The 20,543-nt window shown below is 48.0% G+C and overlaps 1 protein-coding gene across 2 annotated transcripts in view; it reads left to right on the top strand.

The window, feature by feature from the left end:
• Positions 1–3,754: 3,754 nt before the first annotated feature.
• Positions 3,755–20,543, top strand: part of Zbtb46 (zinc finger and BTB domain containing 46) — a 71,718-nt gene continuing 54,929 nt past the window's right edge. Inside the window, exons 1-2 of one of the 2 annotated variants that reach the window (XM_038329881.1) lie at positions 15,605–16,120; positions 18,309–18,437. The gene's annotated coding sequence lies outside the window, so the exon portion shown is untranslated. Of the gene's footprint in view, positions 3,888–15,604; positions 16,121–18,308; positions 18,438–20,543 lie in introns of those variants that run through there. The other variant, XM_038329883.1, reaches the window with a different exon arrangement.

A 20,543-nucleotide genomic window follows, 5' to 3' on the forward strand; every position in this document is an offset into this window, starting at 1 on the left:
CAGAGTCCTAGAGAGAGCAGGGACAGGTTCTGGGCCGTTTCTGGAAGGGGGCAGGACTCTCGGGTCTGTTGCCATGGGGACGACTGAGCAACACCACTGGCTGGAGGATAAACAGCCAGTCTCTCTGACCAGTGACTGAAACAAAGACAGCTACTGAAAACCCAGCTGGGGGTAGATTAGAAAATGCTGCCTTGGGGGAAGATGCCTAGCAATGATAGGGTAGGTGGGGTGGTACCTTTACTAGATAAGTAGGGATATTTGCTGTTCTTCTGGAATTTTCCAAAGCTCCTCCCAGGCTATTACTTATAAAGCAGACCCTGAGGCTAAATGCAAGTAAGTCCCTGATTTCTCTATTGTTCCACAGTGTTTCCTCTGAGGTTGGACCCCTTTTTGCTTCTCTGCCCCTGGAAAGCTACTTGGTGAGCCAGTGGAGGGTAGGTTATCAGCAAAGCAAGCGATACACTGGGTCTCTTAGGTTTACAGAGGATGTTGGGCTTGGCCAGCCGCATGGCACTCGTAATGGCTATCATGCTGGTGTTCTAGGACAGAAGGAGCACATTCTGAGGGCTTTCTATGAGAAAGCACACTCACGACCTGATCAGCTTCCACACACTTGGTCTGGCCCCAAGAATGAGTGGCCCAATACTGCAGATTCACGTCAGGGATTTGGTATGTCCTTGATGGTCTCCTGACATACTCATACAGGTAGGTGGGGTGTTTTTGGTTGTTGTTATTGTTTTTTAAGATAGGGTTTTATTGAATGACATGGATCTCATTTTGTAGACCAGGTTGCCCTTAAACTCAGAGAGATTCGTCTGTTTCTGCCTCCCAAGCACTGGGATTAAACGTGTAAGCCACCACACTTGACTAGACTTTGTGTGTGTGTGTGTGTGTGTGTGTGCAGCTGGCTTCCCATCAAGGCAAAAGGAGGGTGTTAGATCTCCTGGACTTGGGATTATAGGCAGTTGTGAGCCACCACAACGTGGATGTTGAATGAGAACCAAACTTGGGTCCTATGCAAAATCACTAAGAAAACACTATTATTAAAACATTGAGCCATTTCTCCAGGTCCTGGGAATAACTATGCAGACCTCAAGAGATAACATGGAGCCATGTGGCTGCAGGACCCTGGCCATCTGTTTGTCACGTGTCTCTTCCACTACTCTGTCGAGAGCAAGGCTCATGCCCATCTTTATGGAACCTTGACAGATCCCTGCTATGGCTGTGGAATACCATGGTCAGAGAGCAACTGAGGTCAACCTATCTGTCCATCCTTGAGAGCCATCTGTAAGGCAGGGCGCCTGGTGTGAAGAACGGTGAGTTCCTGAGCCATTCTGGTAAACATAACACATCAAAGCAGACACATCAAGACGCCTGGTCTGGCTCATCTCAGGGGGATTGTTCTTCAGTCTGCATTGTCTTTATGTCCAGGCTTTGAATCTTGCTGTTGGTTTTTGGAGCAGAAAAGACAGGTCTTGGTCCAGTCACTGATAGTGTTGCTGGGGCGGAGGTGCAAGAGTGTGTATGTGTCTTAGAGAAAGGGGGTGTCTGCTCTGTTCTGGCTCATTTCAGAACTCAACAAGACTTCCTATGAAGATGAGTAGCCCTTCTGGTATATGGAGTGGGCCTATCAGTGTTGGACACAGGCTCACAGGCAGGCTTGGTTCTTTTGGTTCTTTTTTTTTTTTTTTTGAGACAGGGTTTCTTTGTAGCTCTGGAGTCTGTCCTGGAACTCACTATGCAGAACAGGCTGGCCTTGAACTCACAGAGATCTGTGACACTTCCTCACACTGCCTCTGGAGTACTGGGATTAAAGGCATATGCCACCACCTTCCGGGCACAGGCTTGGTTCTTATGGGTTTCCTGAACAATGCCTGAGCTCCGTTGTGTTCATGGGCAAGGCTCTTTTATTGCTCCCAAGTTCTGCATGGAAAACAGACATCAACATGATCCTCCTTGAATGATGTCTTGGGTGCCTAGCTACCTTGGGAGAAACTGGGGCTCTCTCCGAGGGAGAGTGACCTTAGAGGTCTCCCCTCATGATTCACTTCCTTCATGGACTGCAACAGAGACCAAACTGAGAAAGGGGATGGTCTAAGGACTTCTACGACCAGTGCCCTTTGTCCTCTCAGAGGGAGGTGTACCCAGACGGACTCTCCCGGAGGTCAGGAGCAGTATGTCAGAACCGTGCCAGCCCTACTCCAATGACAGGCACACGGAGGCAGGCAGGAGTGGGGTGTGCGCTTGGGGGACGGGGCGGGGGCTTGTTTCAGACCAGCTGTGCCAAGAGGGTCCTCCAGCAGAAAGAATGAGGCTAGGGACACTTGGGCCGCAAGTGCCAGCCTAGATGCCTGGTGAGAGGTGGGTAGGGCATGTACACAGCCATCTCCTGGAGCCAGCGAAGTGTGAGGGAGTATCCCAGGCTTTCAACTCTGACTGCCAGACCTCTGCTCGCCCTTGCTCACTCAAGGAGAATCCCCTCCCGCCAGCCCTCCCACTGCCGCCCGTGAAAGCCTCCTCACACAACATGAGAAATCCTCCATCAGGGCGGGCGCCTCCCACCTCCAGAGGAATTCCGCGGTGCTGGCCCCTCGAGGAGGCAGGGCGCGGACAGCCCAGGGCGCCTTGCTATTGGTTGGCTCCCCAGGGCTCAACTCCTTCACGTCCCTGGCCAGCCACAGGCTCACCTCCCTTCCCTCCGCTGTGCCCAGGAGCGTGGTGGCCTTTAACCCCTGCGCAGGCCAGCCAGGAACGTACGCTACCCGTCCCAGCTCCCCCAAAGCTAGAAGACCCTGGAGGCCAGAAGGGACGCGCGGCACCGCACCACTGGGGGCGGGGTGAAGAGAACCATCCCTAGCTATACGGGAATCGGGATGTGATCACTGGCTGAGAACTGTGGGCCAAGACAGGGTTCTCGCCCCTCGTCTGAGCCCTACGCCCTCCACAACAGTTGGATGACAAGACCGACGTGCGGCAGCCAATGCTCCTAGTTGGCTCAATTTGAGTACCGCTTGCAGGCACCGCCACGTGGCCCGCTTCTCAACGCGCGCTTCTCTACGAGAGCGCCCAGGTCCCCGGATGGCGGGGGTGCACAGTGACCAGCTCCTTCTGGGCACCGCGCCCCTAGAGCGCGTTTCCTCCGCTCAGCATGAGGCCCGCCGAACCGCCATGGCGCGCCTGGAAGTCGCTAAGTTTGGGAGACGCGCGTACGGCGACGGCTCCTCGGGGTTCGGAGACAGCCACGACCCTGGCTCTTGTGCGTCCCCAGGGATAGGCGCGCAGACTACGCGGGGTGCGCCCACCCGACCCCGCTGCGGTGTCCTTGTCCAGCCCACCTCTCCCATCAGGTGGTCTCCGGCTGCGCGATCCCGCAGGGCGGGAGCGTCGGACCCACCGACCCCGTTCCTTGCCACTCGCAAGCCCATGGGAGGGGGCTTCCCACAATGCCCAGCGAGCTCCAGCCCGCACTTCCGCTGTCCGGCCCCGCGGGGGGGCGGTGGGCCGCCGGAGCACCGGCGGCTACTCGGCCCCGGCCAGTCCGCTGCGCCCTGCCGCCGGAGCGGGGGGCGGGGCCGGCAGGCGGGGGCGGGGGCGGGGCCGGGGCGGTGGCCGAGGCCAGGGCGCAGCGCGGGCCAATCAGCGGCGGCCGGGCGCGCGCCGGGGGCGGGGTCAGGGTCCGCGGGCGGGGCGCGCGGGGGCCGCGGGGCTGGAGCAGCGCGGGGGCGCGCGCCGGCCTGACGGACGGACGAACGGACGGGCGGGCGGACCGAGCCACCCGGGCGAGCGCGCAGCTCGGACCCTCCCGGACGTAGCGCTCGCCGGTGGCCGCGCGATCACCGGTCCGCGGCCACGGCGCCCGCTCGCGCCGGCGCCCCATGGGGTCACAGGTAAGCTGCGCCAGCTTCATTGTCCGCGCGGCCGGGCTGGCGCACCACGCCGGGGCCGGGGCCGAAGCCCTGGCCGGAGCCTGGGCCGGGGCGGGGGCCGGGCAGCTGCAGCCCCGGCTGCTGTGAGCCAGGGCGCGCCCCCGCCCTGCCACCGGCCCCGCCCCGTCCCGCCTCGCGGGGGCGCCCTCGTGGGGGCGATGGCGCCCGGGGACGAGGCGGACGGAGACCCAGGCCCGTGGGGCCACTGCCCGAGTGGCGTGGGCGGGGCGGCGCGGCGCGGCAGGTTCCCGCGGGGCTGATCACGGCGGCGGTCGCGGCGCCGAGCTGCCCGACCCCTTGGCCCCCTGGCACCTCCGGCAGCCACTGCGACCGCCGGGGTCCCTCTTCGTCACCTTCGGAAGGGGAATTTTCCAGCTGGTAATTTCTGCTGCGTCAACGCCTGGCCCCAGGAGGCAGCCCGGGGGCGTCCCTGCGCCCCCCGCCCGTGCCGCCCTGTGCGTCCCCCGCCCGCGCAGCAGAGCCGCACCCGGACCCGCCCGCGCCGAGTTTGCCAAGAGTCAGAACTGTGGGACGTGGGCCCTCGGGGTCTTGGGGGTCATTGTCTCCCCAGAAGTCGAAAGCCGGTCGTTTTAGATTTCCATTTTAATCATGGGCCAAACTGGGGTGCAGGGCCCTCCCGGTGCTGTGGCGAGGGGAGCGCAGATGAGACGCGGCGCTCGGAGCGCACGGGGCGCGCAGGGGAGCCGGGTCCGCTACGAGTCGCGTCTTTGTTTCCCAGTAAATAGACCTGTCAGTTTCACAGGTTAGCGAATGTCAGTGTCCGACAACTCAATCCCGAGAGTAAAACCGGAATTTTCTGCACCGTGGAGAGGGTTCTGGCTAGTTGGGGGATTCCCTGGTATGGCTAGCGATTCCAATATTAGTAGGCGGAACCAGCCATACACAATAGGACTGAATCCGGGAGCCCGGGGGAACAAGCTAAATGGGGCGAAGGACAGATAATTTTTAACCCCAAAATATATAAACAGAAGAAAGTTTTACCGAAATTCTCGGTGAATTTCCTCCGGCTCTCAACGCTACGGACGCGGAGCGAGCATTTAATGAAGGTTACGGTGACAAGATTGTTATCAGCATGTTTAAAGAAATGCTAATTGGAAAATGGATTTAGTGAACCGTCTGGGCACTGACACCTGTGCACGGAGCATTCCTGTGGGTGCATTGTCTCGCTTGTAGAACGTTGGGTTGAATCCATCCTCTAGGCTAACTTCCCATTTGGGTGCAGATTCGCGAATTCCGCTCTTGCTGGTCCTTGTCTTGCCTGTGCAAGGCAGTGTTTCCACTCGGCAAGAGAATAGTTTGTTCACCAAAAGGAAATTTATGGAAGGGTTTCCACGAGAATAATGAAGCAAAGTTTATTATAGTAGGAGCTCTCCGTTTTGTTATATTTTGTAATGTTAGGTACTTTGAACTGTAAAGTTTAGGATACATCTACCATATTATTGCAGAAACGATTAAGTAAATGATAGTGGTACGTAGGCAGAAGTTATTACAGATAAAAGTTTCGCATTATCTTTGAAAATCTTGTAATTGTTCTTTTAATTTTTTTTTTTCTGAAGGGAAACGACGTTGGGGGTTATTGCCAGTTTTCTCTTTAGAATAGTAGAAAGAACTCACTTTGAGTTTCTAGAAATTCAAAACCCAGTCTCGCCTCAGGCGTGCCCGAGGACAACATTTAATTAAGCTTCTCACTGGCACTACCTTGAATGTAAGAATTTTGCTTTGCTTAGATAATTTTTATTCGTGTTCCATTGCTTTATGTAAATGTAAAGTTGTCCTGTGTCCAGACCCCAATCTGCTACTGCTGACACCCAGTACCCTGCACCAGCTATGCTAGGGTCAGGCCAGTTCTGTTCACTTCCCTGTGACTTCTGGTGCTCCTTAGTCAGAGAAACAACAGAGAAACCAGGACATACACATCAAGAAATGGAGAAAATGCTTCAAAGATTCATAGAAAATTCCGGAAAATGTGGGAAATCTGTCACTGCTGAAGATGTCTTATTTACAAATACTGCTAAACTGAATTATGTTTTAACAGTGAACTTCCCAACTTTCTCCTTGTGTGGGGGTTTTCAAATTAAGGGAAATTGGGCCACTCTGTCCCTGTGGTCGGGTTTCTGGGGCACTGATAGCTGCTGTACTGTACTCCATGAGGTCTTAGACCAGCCTCTGAGAACCGAAGAGGCCCAGTTAGTGTATCTGGCAGGAAAATACTTGGACTAATTCCTCACAGTGCAGTCTCTTGCTGTACTTAGGCACCCTCTTAGCTGTGAGTGAGAAGAAACTTTTAGAAACAGTTGTCTCCATTTAATTTACATACCTGCCTTAAGCAGCCTGTTTAGGAGCTTCCTATTTTGTTTTTCTCATTTGTTGAAAAAAAAAGTAAGCCTTTTATTCTGCTCTAATTTAAATTCTCTGGAGTAATGGTAGATTGTTAAGAATTTCCCTTTGAAGCTGGGGCGGTGGTGGGTGGTGCTACTGCCTTTACTCCCAGCATTTGGGAGGCAGAGAGAGATGAATCTCTAAGTTTGAGGCCAGCCTGGTCTACAGAGTGAGTTTTCGGACAGCCAGGGCTACACAAAGAAACCCTGTCTTAAAAAAAGAAGTTTTTTTTAAAAAAAAGATTTATTTATTTATTTATTGTGTATACACCATTCTGCCTCCGTATATGCCCACATGCTAGAAGAGGGCACCAGATCTCACTATAGATGGTTGTGAGCCACCATGTGGTTGCTGGGAATTGAACTCATGACCTCTAGAAGAGCAGCCAGTGCTCTTAACCACTGAGCCATCTCTCCAGCCCCTTGTTTTTTTTTTTTTTTTTTTTTTTTTGAATCTATCCTCTGGCTAGGAGTGGGTGGAAATTTTTGTTCCTAGAGTTTGCTGAGTGGCCTGACCCCTAAAAATAAACAGATAAGGGAAATGTTCTATTAAGACCAAAAGACAAGTCGTTGAAACACTGCCAACTTGTTCCAGTCATGATTTTCTGTCTTCTTGTTGCTGCTCTGTCTTTGGCCTGACCAGTTCTGGGCTTGGATTTGTCATGAGAGCTGGACTCTGAGAATATGGAGTTGGCAGATTAGCTCTTTTCTTTTCTCCCTTTCTCCTCCTCCTCTTATTTTTTGAGATAGGATTTTACTCTTTAGTCCAGGATGACTTCAGACTTTGCATGTAGCTTAGGTTGGCCTCAAATTTGAGGCAGTTTTCCTCTCAGATCTTTAAATGCTAGAATTATAGCCGTGAGCCTGCACCCAGTCTTTTCTATTCTTTTTGTTTTGTTTTGAGACAGGGTTACATCTTGTCCAGGCTGACCTCAAACCCATGACGTAGCTAAGGATGCCCTTAACCTCCTGATCCTTTTGCCTCCGACATCATGTGTATTTTAGACCGAAGGTGGACACCATCCAGCTTGGCTTTCCTGCCATAATTGCTTAACCACCTTTTATTTCCCTTAGGCTTGTGTTCTGGTTTACTAGTTACGTGTGCCTGATGGCATTGCTTCAAGGTAGAAAAGAGGAACACTTTCTGACAGGTTATTCTATGAACGACTGAAAGGAAAGCAGAATAAGTCAAATTTGACCTGAGTCTGACTTATATAAAATTTTATGTTGACTAATTGAATTTCAGAGTTTCATCGGTGACATTTAGCTTTGATTTATATTTTTAAATTACCAAGCATTTTCTTTTATTTTTATTCATTTACTTTTTAAAACAAGGTTTCCCTGTGTAGCACTGGGATTAAATTTATATGCCACCACCACCACACAACTAAGTATTTTAAAAACATAATTTGGATTAAAAAAATTACTAACCTGGTTATCAGAGTAGCAAGTTGGGAAGCACCAGTACATTTTTCAGCAGCACACGTTGAGATTTTTGTGTTCCGACAGATGTGCTTTCTGAGATGTGTTAGCAGACATTCTGGCTTTCCTTCCTTTGTTCTTTTTCTCTCTCCCACTTCAGTTTTTGAGGCATGGTTTTGCTATGTAGTCCATACAGGTCTGGAACTCAAGATCCTTCTGTCTTCTGAACGCTGGGATCAGAGATACATACACCATCATGCCTGTCCCCAGGGTTTCTTATGACTGTTTTTTGGCATTCAGAACCTGCGATGGAGACCTTAGGTCAGTCTGGGACCACAGCTGACAATAATGTGGGTGAGAAACATCTCAGAGAATGCAGGCAAGATGAGGAGAGGTCTTGGAGTTTCTACAGGTACCCAGAGGAAATGCCCTTCAGCATCTCACTCAGGGCTGGCACCCAGTTAGCTGTGTCTTCCTCTGCTTTGTGGATATTGGATTGCTGGTGAGAGCTGGTCGGTCTAGGACAGATGCTGGGCATGAGACGTGATTCAGTTCATATGTCCTTTCATAGCTTGTCTTCAGCACACAGGCCCCTTCCTGTGGGTGACACGGTTCTGAGGTGCCCAGGAGGTATACTGAGTTTCTTCTACGTTTTCTGCCAGTACTTCTCTAACTTCTGGCTGTCTTTTCAGTTGCCCACAAAATAGGAAAGATGCAAAAATTCACATGAATGATGTATTTTAAAAGGTATCTTGCTGGGCAGTGGTGAAGCTCACTTTTAATTCCAGCATTTGGGAGGCAGAGGTAGGCAGATCTCTGTGAGCCTGGTCTATAGAGTGAGTTCTAGCACAGGCTCCAAAGCTATACAGAGAAACCCTGTATTACAAAACAAAACAAAATCGTAAGGAGGCTGGAGAGATGGCTCATGGCTCAGTGGTTAAGAGCACTGACACCTCTTCCCGAGGACCCAGGTTTGATCCCCAGTGTCCATATGGTGGCTCACAGTCATCTGTAACTCCGGTTCTAGGAGATCAAACTCCCTCTTCTGGCCCTCCAAAGCATCAGGCACGAAAGTGGTGCACCTACATACATGCAGGAAAACGCACCCATGCACATAAAATTTTTAATATAAATTTATTATATATACAGTGTTCTGCCTTCATATATGCCTGCAGGCAAGAAGAGGGTACCAGATCTCATTACAGATGGTTGTGAGCCACCATGTGGTTGATAGGAATTGAACTCAGGACCTCTGGAAGAGCAGCCAGTGCTCTTAACCACTGAGCCATCTCTCTAGCCCCGCACATAAAAAATTTTAAAACTTGTCTTAATTTAGTCAGACATGATGGCATGTGCCTTTTGCTGTGTACAATTTCAGTGGAGTTATGGTTGCTGAATGTTTTTCAGTCTGTGAGATCTCAGGATGGTCATCCCAGGAGGTTTATGTCTGTCTTGATACTGTCCTGTCTCTACCGTATACCCATTGAAAATGAGCCATAAAGGGAAAGTGGTCCACAGTCTTGGTGCTCAAAATAGGTCTGTTCTGTGCTCTCATTCTATCCCATTTAAAGCGCTGAAGCCTGTGAGTGGCAGTATGCTTTTATTTAGGAAGTTCAAAGCCAGTTTGGGAATTTCTGAAAGAAGAAATTACTCATCTTCATTTGAAGATGAGGACAAACTGGGAACAATTTGCTGGTGCAACTGGCATTCTTCATTTTACAATTTTAAGCAGAATCTGTGACCTTCTAAATACTTGTATTTTCTTATATTTCAAGGGGACCTGCTAAATCTCAAGGTGATCTTGATGTTTGGACTTTTTGTATATGATTGTACCCTTCCAGGAAGCCTGTATACGACTCCACACTGGATGTCTGGTCATGAGGAAGCTTTGGGTCACCTAAGGCTCTGCTATATTCAAAATCTCTCTTTTCAAATGCAACTTTGTCATTAATAGTAGCAATTCCTTGGCAAGCATTCCCTCATCTACACAGCAAAAGGGATGGTCACGGAGAGTAAGTGCCCAGAGGTCACTTACCTTCAGACACCAAGGGTCAGAAAGACACTGGGACAGAGGAGGGGAAGATGCAAAAAGGAAAAAGGTGTTCTAGGGAACATAGGACCATGGATGAAGTGTCCTGGAATAGTGTCTACTATGAATACATTGTATTTCCACGGTACGTAGTTTGTGCTGCTGTGGGTGCAGCGCATTGGTACTGTGAGTACTATGAGTGTGGGTGCTAATGTGTGAGTGACGCTAGTGTGAGTGCCTGTGTGGATGGTGTGTGGTGTGCGTGCAACAACATGTGAGTACTATGAGTGTGGGTGCTAATGTGTGAGTGACGCTAGTGTGAGTGCCTGTGTGGATGGTGTGTGGTGTGCGTGCAACAACATGTGAGTACTATGAGTGTGGGTGCTAATGTGTGAGTGACGCTAGTGTGAGTGCCTGTGTGGATGGTGTGTGGTGTGTGTGCAACATGTGAGTACTATGAGTTCGGAGTTTGGGTACTATGCATGCAGTGTATGGCAGCATATGTACTGTGCACATATGTGCAGTACGATAAGTATCTTGTGTGCCCTGTATTGGTACTTTGTGTGGATATGGATGCTGTGTATGTGTTTTGAAGACGTGTACAGTGTGTGGGTGCTGTGAGTGTCATTCTGTTTTCCTTCATTGACTGGTGCTTGTTCCTGAAAACGTGGTTTCAGATCCAGCATGGGAGTATGAAGAAGCTGCCAATCCTGATGTATTGCTGAGCCTGGTCTTGTGGGCCATCAGTGAAACCAAAGGCTTGTTTTTTTTGGTTTTTTTTTTTTTTTTTTTTGAGACAGGGTTTCCCTGTAGTTTCTAGAGCCTGTCCTGGAACTAGCTCTTGTAGACCAGGCTGGCCTTGAACTCAGAGATCCGCCTGCCTCTGTCTCCCGAGTGCTGTGATTAAAGGCGTGCGCCACCACCGCCCGGCTGAAACCAAAGGCTTGTAAACCTAGTCTTCTGCATTCTGATTGGGCCTCAGAAGCCACTACATCCCTCAGACTTGTTTTTCATATTTGCACATGTCAGCTCTGTGGATGTTTCCAAGGCTTTCAGCAAATTCCCATTTGGGATCTGTGTCCCACAGGAAAGGGTTGCACCCTAGCAAGTGTTTGGGGGGTCACTTCAGGACATTATTAGACTGCAGCTCGGAGGTGCTCAACCGTCCGTGCCCCTCCTTCCTGGCTGCCTCTACCTACCAGAGTCGTTATGGCAACTGCTCTGTGCAGGATGTCAACTTCCCATCTCTTCTCATTGTGCCAGTTCCAGTGGATCGGCTTCCTCCATCTATGCCTACTGAGAATTCCCTGTACACTGGAGTTGAGGGCATGGTTCTCCCATAGACACTTCAGGAGAGAAAGTTAGTTTTTGTCTCTTGCTGTGCTCACCAAGTGAGGAGATTTCCTGGGCAGTATGACTTGGGCAAGCCATCCCATGGTCTTGTGTTCTGAGAACTTGGAGTAATATGAAGATACTGCTTCCTAGGATTACTAACCCTGAATCTACTTGTGTTTCCTGGGCTTACTAACCCTGAATCCACTTGTGTGAAGGGAAACTAAGAGAGTCAGGATATTTAAAACTCACAGGTGGTGGTGGTACAGACCTTTAACCTCAGCACTCGGGAGGGAGAGGCAGGACGATCTTTGTGAGTTCAAGGCCAGCCTGGTCTACAGAGCAAGTTTCTGGACTGTCAGGGCTACGCAGAGAAACGCTGTCTTGGAGAGAAAGAGTTTTGTTTTTTTTGTTTTTTGTTTTTGTTTTTTTTTTGGGGGGGGGTTGAGACAGGGTTTCTCTGTGACTTTGGAGTCTGTCCTGGAACTCGCTCTGTAGACCAGGCTGGCCTTGAACTCACAGAGATCCACCTGCCTCTGCCTCCTGAGTGCTGTGATTAAAGGCCTTCACCACCCCTGCCAGCATTGCTTTCTTTGTTTTTTTTTTTAATGTGTGTGTGCATGCACACAAGTTTGCAGGTGTATGTGGAAGTCAGAAGTTAACCTGTACTGTATCTTTGAGCCCAGACCCTTTGAAGAGCTTTATAAGGATCTACTTTCCAGCCTTACTATAAAAGTGCTCAGTGAGAATTTGGTGACTGAGGTCATGTGGGTTTGAGGTGAAGATTACTAATACCAACCAGGCAGAGTGGTGCACACCTTTAATCCCAGCACTCAGGAGGCAGAGACAGGCAGATCTCTGTGAGTTTGAGGCCAGACTGCTCTACAGAGTGAATTCCAGGACATGTTCCAAAGCTACAGAGAAACCCTGTTTCAAAAAACCAAAAATAACACCATCTCAGTTTGTGTTAGATAGGGTGCCATTTGTATAGGTGCCCACTTAGCTTTCTGTACTGCTTTTTTTTTTTTTAAAAAAAAATTTTTTTTGAGATAGGGTTTCTCAATAGCTTTGGTCCTGGCACTCACTCTGTAGACCAGCCTGACCTCAAACTTACAGAGATCCGCCTGCTTCTGCCTCCTGAGAGCTGGGATTAAAGCTTTCAGTATTGCTTAAGAGCAACTACAAGTTACTTTATAGATCCATCCTCCCTCCCTCCTTCCCTTCTTTCTTCCTTTATCTCTCTTTCTTTCTTTTTTGGTATTTTGGAAGCCAGAAGTCCAAGATCAAAGTGTCAAGTTCCCTCCACTGTGGCCCAGGAGATTTCTTGTTTCTCCCAGAATCAGGTATTGGTACCTGTTCTTCCTTTATAGACTTGTTTCTCCATTCTCTGACTTCATCTTCACGTGACCTTCCCCATTGTGTGTCATAGTGGTTTAGATCCACTCTACTGTATGAAGAACTTCTCTCAACTTGACCATGCCTACAGAAACCCTTTTTCCAAATGAGGTCCCATTTAAAACTGCTGGAGGTCGGAGCCTCCACAGACCTGTTCAGCTCTGACACTTTTCCCACATAGATTTAGCTCAGTCTAGCATTTATCAAGGCCTCTCCAAGAGTTACTAGCTGTCACCTTCCTCAGCTATGATATCCTTGATAGTCTTGTTATTCACAACAGAGATGGCAAGTTAGCAGCAAATCAGCTAATATGTACTGTGAACCTGCACATGCCCCAAGCCTGAAGCAAGAGGGTTTTCAGCTTGGGGGTTAGCAGTGAACAGTGAACCAGACACTATGGTGAGGGTAGCAATGGCGTAAAGACAGATTGGAGTGTCTCTTTTAGTGACAGGACAGGACCCTGGAGGGAGATGCAGCAGAGGAAGGAGCAAGGACGAGATTGACATTCCGGTGTGATGAGAAGCTGAGTCCAGAGCACTGGCAGGCAATTGGAGGCTGCTGAGCTATTGAGGCTGTACATGTGTCCCCAAAGAAGGCTTTGGGTCTCCTTATTTGTCATGCTACCTCATTTGTTCCCATCTGTGCTACCAGATCATATTAGGGTCCTGGCTCTTTTTCTTCCTTGGGCAGCAGATAAGTCCTTGCAGCCTCTTTCAGAAAAGCATTTTGTGGGAATGCGTATGAAGGTGTATGTCACAAACAATCCCACACCAGTTTGGAATTATTATTAATAGAATGGTTATTTATTTAAAAGAAAAAACTTACAGATCACCGTCCCAGCCAACAGCTCTCTGCGCAATCAGGAAGGGAGCCTCGTCACCCGAAGCCAGAGCACGAGTGGAGGGAAGTGGCCACATTTTTTTTTAAAGCGAGAGACCACGCCCCAATGGGCTGGTATCTCAGTGGCTATTGGCTGAAGGAGCCGAAGGAGCTCCCCCAACATAGGTATGTGGTGGTGGGGCTCAAACCCGGGCAGTGTCATATACTAGGCAGGTGTTTTGTGACTGAACAGGGCCTCCAGCCCCAAAAAGGCATTTGAAATATTTTCCCTGGAAATGAACAGCAAATCCTGAAATACAGTTATGGAAACTTGGAAAGATTTGGCTTATGATATAGAAACATTAATTTTGTTGTGTGATGGATTTGACACTCAGCTTTGTGGATTGCAGATGTAGCTTAGTTGGTAAAGTACTTGCCTGATATACAGAAAGACCTGGATTTGATTTCCAACATACCATAATACTGGTTGTGGTGGGCTGGGTATTTGTCTTAGGATTGCTATTGCTGCGATGAAACACCATGACCAAAGAGCAGGTTGGGGAGGAAGAGTTTATTTGGCTTACACTTCAGCATTGCTGTTCATCACTGAAGGAAGTCAGGACAGGAACTCAAAACAGCACAGGATCCCAGAGACAGGAGCTGATGCAGAGGCCATGGAGGGGAGCTGCTTACTGGCTTGCTCCTCATGGCCTACTCAAACCACCGTTGTATAGAACCTAGGATCAACTGAGGCTCCTTCCTCTCTGATGACTCTTTGTCAAGTTTATACACAGAACCAGCCAGCACAGTGTTGTGACAAATGCCTTTAGTCCCAGTACTCAGGAAGCAGAGGCAGGCTGATTGATCTCTGGGAGTTCTAGGTTGTTGTGGTCTACACAGTGAGTTCTAGGCCAGCCAGAGAGTTAATGGTGAGACCCTGACTCAAATAAAAACAACAGAAACAAACAATAAGCCAGTTGTGGTAGCGCACATCTGTAATCTCAGTTTTTAGGAGATGAAGACAGTAGGAGTAGAATCATCCATAACTATGTAGTAAACTTGGGGCTAGCCTAGGCTGTGTCTTTTGGAGGGGGCGTTGAGATAGGGTTTCTCTGTGTAACAGTCTTGGCTGTCCTGGAACTCGCTCTATAGACCAGGCTGGCCTTGAAACTCAGAGATCTGTCTGCCTCTGCCTCCCCAGTGCTTGGGATTAAAGGTGTGCCACCCCTGCCCAGCTACAGTGATTAAAAAAAAAAAAAGAGGAGGGAATAGGCTGGAGAGATGGCTCAGCAGTTAAGAATGTTTGTTGTGCGAGTTTGCCAAACTGAGTTCTAACCCTGAAACTGTAGGAGACATGTAGGTACTTGTGCTCACGGAACCCTTGCAAAAGTAGGAGAGAACTAACTCTAAAATATAAAGAATTTAAAAAGGAGGCATTTCAAGGTATCTATGGTAGCTATGGTCAGCTGTTGGTCAGCTGTGAGAATGACTTGTCTGAAATGAACTGTGGTCCAGCTTGCAGCACTTGTACTGCAGAGATGGGTCACTGTCCCTGAGGTCACTTTGAGTGTGTCCCTGGCTTGAGGCAGATCCCTCTGCAGATGTGAGTGGGTCTTCCAGAGGGATAAGGTGGCTAGAAGACGAGGACCACATCTGTAGAGTCAGGTACAGGGTAGAAGGAGCCTGACGTGTGGCTGTTACTGCTGGATTACACACTCTTCTAGTTTTGTGAAAGTTACATTTGCTTATACCTTAATTGTGTTAAAAAAATAACTTTAGGCAGGCTGGTCAGATGACTCCATTGTTACAGTTGCTAGCTGCCAGGCTTGAGGAATTGAATTTGATTCCCAGAACCCACATGGTGGAAGGAGAGAACCAGAAGAACAGTAAGTTGTCTGTGATAGTGCCCACCCTGCATAAATATGTAACTTTTAAGACTTTAGACTTTTTTGTTTTTTTAGTTTTCCAGACAGGGTTTTTTTGTGTAGCTCTGACTGTCCTGGAACTTGCTCTGTAGACCAGGCTGGTCTCAAACTCACAGAGATCCACCTGCTTCTGCCTCCCAACTGCTGGTATCAAAGGCCAGGTAGGCCACCACCACCTGACACTTGAGATGTTTTTGTATACACAAACATGGAAGACACGTCCCTGTCACCAACTACAGTGATTCCTAGGATTCACTTACCACCCTCTTTTTTTTTTTTTCTCAAATAATTGAAAGCAAATCTCAGACATTTAGTTTTGTCTTTGAGCCCTTTACCCTGTAGGGCCAGCATAGCAGCACACCTAGAAACCTACTTGCACCATACTGAGCATGCCCAGGTTTCCAGACTATCTCATGGTGGGCTGAGGTCTCTGAACTTTCTTTCTTTCCTGGGAAAATTCCTTCTTTGTTGTTGAGGAATCTGTTGTGTGACATTCGCTGTGTGACCTGGAGTGAGTGTCCTGGATCAGAGGAGCACCAAAGGGAAACGAAGTACAAGTTCACCTGCAATTGGTGGTATGTAATAGTGACATTTTTACCTAAATTCCAATTTAATGTTTAATGTTTTTTTTAAGATTTGAATTTATTTGTGCAGAGGTCAGAGGAGGCTGTCCAGTATCCTGCGCCATTGTTCTCTGCCTTACTCATTTGAGAAAGGAGCTCTTACTGAACCTGGAGCTGAACTGGTGGCCAGCAAATCCAATGGTTCCACAGCCTTGGGGAACAGGCGTGTGCAGGCATGCCCAGCTTTTCACATGGGTTCTGGGAGTCTGAACTCAGCTCCTTAGGTTTGTACAGCAGGTGCTTTTACCTGGTGAGTTGGTTTCTGACTGCCAACTGAATTTCTTTTCTTCCTCTTCCCTCCTTTCCCCTCTCTTCCCCTTTCCTCCCCTCCCCTCCCATTCCCCCCCCCTTCCTCCCTTCTCTCTGTGTGTATATATGTGTGTGTGTGCACCTGGGAGTCAATTCTCTCTGTGTGTATATATGTGTGTATGCACCTGGGTCAATTCTCTCTGTGTGTATATGTGTGTATGCACCTGGGAGTCAATTCTCTCTGTGTGTATATGTGTGTGTATGCACCTGGGAGTCAATTCTCTCTGTGTGTATATGTGTGTATGCACCTGGGAGTCAATTCTCTTGTACCATGTGGGTCTCAGGGATAGAACTTGAGTGTCAAGATGGTGGCATCTTTGTGCACTGAACTATCTCATCTGCCCTGGTTTTACTTTTAAAGCTATGTGTGCCTTTTATACTTTACCCAGAAGATCGAGAAGCAGTACACTTTTTTGCCTTTTGTTGTGGAGACTCATATGGATTCTTTAAACTAACCATCACCTATGTGATGATAAATCCAAATTTTAAAATAAATTTAAAAACCTGTTTTCTTTAAAAAAATTCTAAATTTGCTGTTGGCTAATAAAGCATAGGAATGTCTTGTGAAATTTTTTTAACCTCAGAAATGTCTCAGTTCTCTCATTTTAAGTTGTTTTCTATTTAATTTTTACAAAAAACCCACAAATTTAGATTTACTTCTCCTTCCCCTTCCCCCTCATCAAAACTAGCTTGTAACTGGCTTTGTAACTCAGGATAACATTGAGTGACCTTCTTCTTCTCCTTCTGAAGCACTGGGATTACAGGAATGAGTCACTGCACCTGCTCACCCCCCCTTAATGTAGGAGAGATGGGTGTCCAACTAGTGAGGATTTTCTTTCTCTTTTTTTTCTTTCTTTCTTTTTTTTTTTTTTTTTTTTTTTTTTTTTTTTTTTTTTTGGTTTTTCGAGACAGAGTTTCTCTACAGCTTTAGAGCCTGTCCTGGAACTAGCTCTTGTAGACCAGATGGTCTCGAACTCACAGAGATCCTCCTGCCTCTGCCTCCCGAGTGCTGGGATTAAAGGCGTGCGCCACCACCGCCCGGCTTTAGTGAGGATTTTCTTATGAAAAGATTGCCGTTTCAATGGTCAGTACTAAAACTTACTTTGAGATGTACAGGTTTTGTTTTGTTTTTTAAATAAAGGTTTATTTATTCATTATATATACAGTGTTCTGGCATGTATGCCTGCAGGCCAAAAGAGGGCACCAGACCTCATTACAGATGGTTGTGAGCCACCATGTTGTTGCTGGGATTGAACTCAGGTCCTCTGGAAAAGCAGTCAGTGCTCTTAACCTCTGAGCCACCTCTCCAGTCTCTGTTTTGTTTTTTAAAGATAGGGTTTCTCTGTTTTTTGGTTTGTTTGTTTTTTGAGACAGGGTTTCTCTGTTTAACAGCCCTATCTGTCTTGGAACTTGCTCTGTAGACCAGGCTAGCCTTGAACTCACAGAGATCCGCCTGCCTCTGCCTCCTGAGTACTGGGATAAAGGTGTGCACTACTACCACCCAGCGACAGGGTTTTTCTATATAGCAGCTCTGGGCGCCCTGGAACTCACTTTGTAGAGCATGCTGGCCTCAGACTCACATCGATCCATCTGCTTGTGCCTTCTGAGCCACTGGGATTAAAGGCATGCACCACCACCACCTGGCTCCTTTGAATCTTTTAATGTATGCTTCTTGTTTTGGAATTAAGACCTATTTTTGCTGTTGGGTTTTTCCTTCCAGATAAATGGTCTTTATCCATAACAAAACGTACTTATTCAGTTCCTCCAGGACAGTAGAGTTGATGAACTAGACATGCCACTTGAGGTATAGGGTTTGGTTCTAAGAACACTGGAACTCGGGAAGTTGAGTAGGCTTGAACAGTGTACCACTGCTACTCTCTGCTCTACCATCAGGCAGGAAGGGAGCTGCCATCTGAGCAGAGAGGAACTGAGTTAAGGAAGTGCCTGACTCAGCCATCACCGAACCCTGTGTAAACGTTATTGCTTGCCTGTCTAGGCGTGTTAGTGTCATTGGATATTGAACACCCAGGTGACCCATAGGCCTTCTTTCTAGGTCTAAACCATACACTATACGTTCTGCATGAGCCAAGGCATCCTGACTCTCACATTGCTTTTGGTCTTGGGCACAGGACTCCTGGAAACCTTGCACCAGACGTGTGGTGAGGGTACATCCTGCCAGAGCTACCCACAGGCTTACAGGGGAATTTCCATCTGTTCTGGGAAGTCAGTGCTTTGGGCAGCGTCTTAGTGAGGAGCAGGTAAGGAAACCAGTCTCTGTCTTCTCAGGAAAGACATTGCCCCATGATGACTTTGGGATCTAGGTGGCCTGAGGGCAGTCAGTCTCACCTGGCCCCGGTGGCTTTCATGTCAGGGGAGTTTGTGGGTAGTCACAGGTTCAGGCCCTCACAGGAATAAGGACTGAGGAATCTTCTCCTACTAGTGTTGGGCTTAACCTCCCGGGCACTGATGTCTCACTTGGTAGCCGTATCTTTGGTTTTCTTCGTGAATAAGGAACTTACTTTTCCAGGGAAAAGGCTGAAACAAGTGTCTTGAGTCTGACCAGTAGGCCTGTCTCACTGAGGACACACACACAGACAGACACTCATGTACAGACGTCTTTTGGTTTCTGTGCAGTTACTCCCATATGGAACTGCTGAGCATCAATACAGACAGCAGTCGGTTGGTCGTCTATTTGGAGACCTCAGCCATTTTCTATTTGTTGGGAATCTGGGAGTTTCTTGCTTTCCCCTGACACACAGTAGTTTTTAGAACAAGGAGGTTTGGGGCTGTTTCCTTTATAACATCGATTACTAAAATTAGAGCCAGTGGGCCAGAGGTTGGGACATGTTGGTGCATCCTGGAATTGACTGATCCAGGACAGGAAGTGTCACAGACTTTAAGTATGTAGGACCTCACATTACTTTTTTTTTTTGGTTTTTCAAGACAGGGTTTCTCTGCAGCTTTTTTAGAGCCTGTCCTGGACCTAGCACTTGTAGACCAGGCTGGCCTCGAACTCACAGAGATCCGCCTGCCTCTGCCTCCCGAGTGCTGGAATTAAAGGCGTGCGCCACCACCGCCCGGCTCTCACATTACTTTTGATTAGCTTCAAAAAATATAGTTAGATCTCTTGAAAATCTTTTCTTAATCTCTACTATATTGTTCAGAATTTCTTTAGATGTTTATTTAAAGTTTTAACATTAAATTAAGCTAAGATACCAGTTTTAGAATTAGCTTTGATCTTAAAAGAATAAAACAAGCCAGACGGTGGTGGTGAGTCTTTAATCCCAGTGCTCAGAGGCAGAGGCAGGTGGATCTTTGTGAGTTTGAGGCCAGCCTGCTCTACAAGTGAGTTCCAGGACAGCCAGAGCTGTTAAACAGAGAAACTCTGTCTCAAAAAGCAAACAAACAAAGAATAAAACAAGTTTACAATTGGTAGCACATGCCTGAAATCCCAGAGATAAAGGCAGGAGGATCAGAGATGTTCAAGGCCTCAGCCACGTGTTTGAGTTCAGCATGGCCTACAGGAGATCCTATCTCAGAAAATACAAAGGGCTGGAGAGTCGAATGGGTCAGAGGTTAAGGTGATGTAACTGCTCTTCCAGAGGACCCAAGTCATGTACCTCACACTCATCTGTAACTCCAGTTTCAGGAGATCTGATAGCCTCTGGCCTGTGGGCACCTGCACCTATGTGCACCCACCACTACACAGGCTCATACACATGCATAATTAAAATAACAGAAATCTTTAAAATTTTTTGCAGGGGTTTGATTTATTTTTATTTTGTGTACATTGGTATTTTGCCTGCACATATATCTGAATGAAGGTGTTAGATCTCCTGGAACCGGAGTTACAGGCAGTTGTTAGCTGCCATGTGGGTGCCAGGAATTGAACCCAGGTTCTGTGGAAGAGCTGTCAGTGCTCTTAACTGCTGAGCCATCTCTCCAGCCCAATAAAACAAATCTTAAAAAACAAACAATAATTTAATCCCAGAAGTTGTGAGGCAAAGGCAGGCAGATCTCTGAGTTTGAGGCCAGCCTGATCTACAGCAAGCTCCAGGACAGCCAAGGCTATAAAGAGAAAACCTGTCTTGAAAAACCAAAACCAAACCAACCAACCAACCAAACAAACAAACCGAAATAATAAAACAAGGGGGAGGGGATAAGCCAGGCTTCCTGGCGTACACTTATAAATCCAGTGCTTCAAAGGCTGAACAGGATTGTCATGAGTTTTAGTTAAACCTAGACTACATAATGAGTACCAGGTCACCTGAGGCCTCACAGTAAGACCTTAACTTCAAAGACAAAATGAGAAAGAATGAAGGAGACTTTGGGGTTGCCTGGCACTGCCCAACTAAAACTACATA

Source organism: Arvicola amphibius, chromosome 5 (genome assembly GCF_903992535.2).
Source record: "Arvicola amphibius chromosome 5, mArvAmp1.2, whole genome shotgun sequence".
NCBI lineage: Eukaryota > Metazoa > Chordata > Mammalia > Rodentia > Cricetidae > Arvicola > Arvicola amphibius.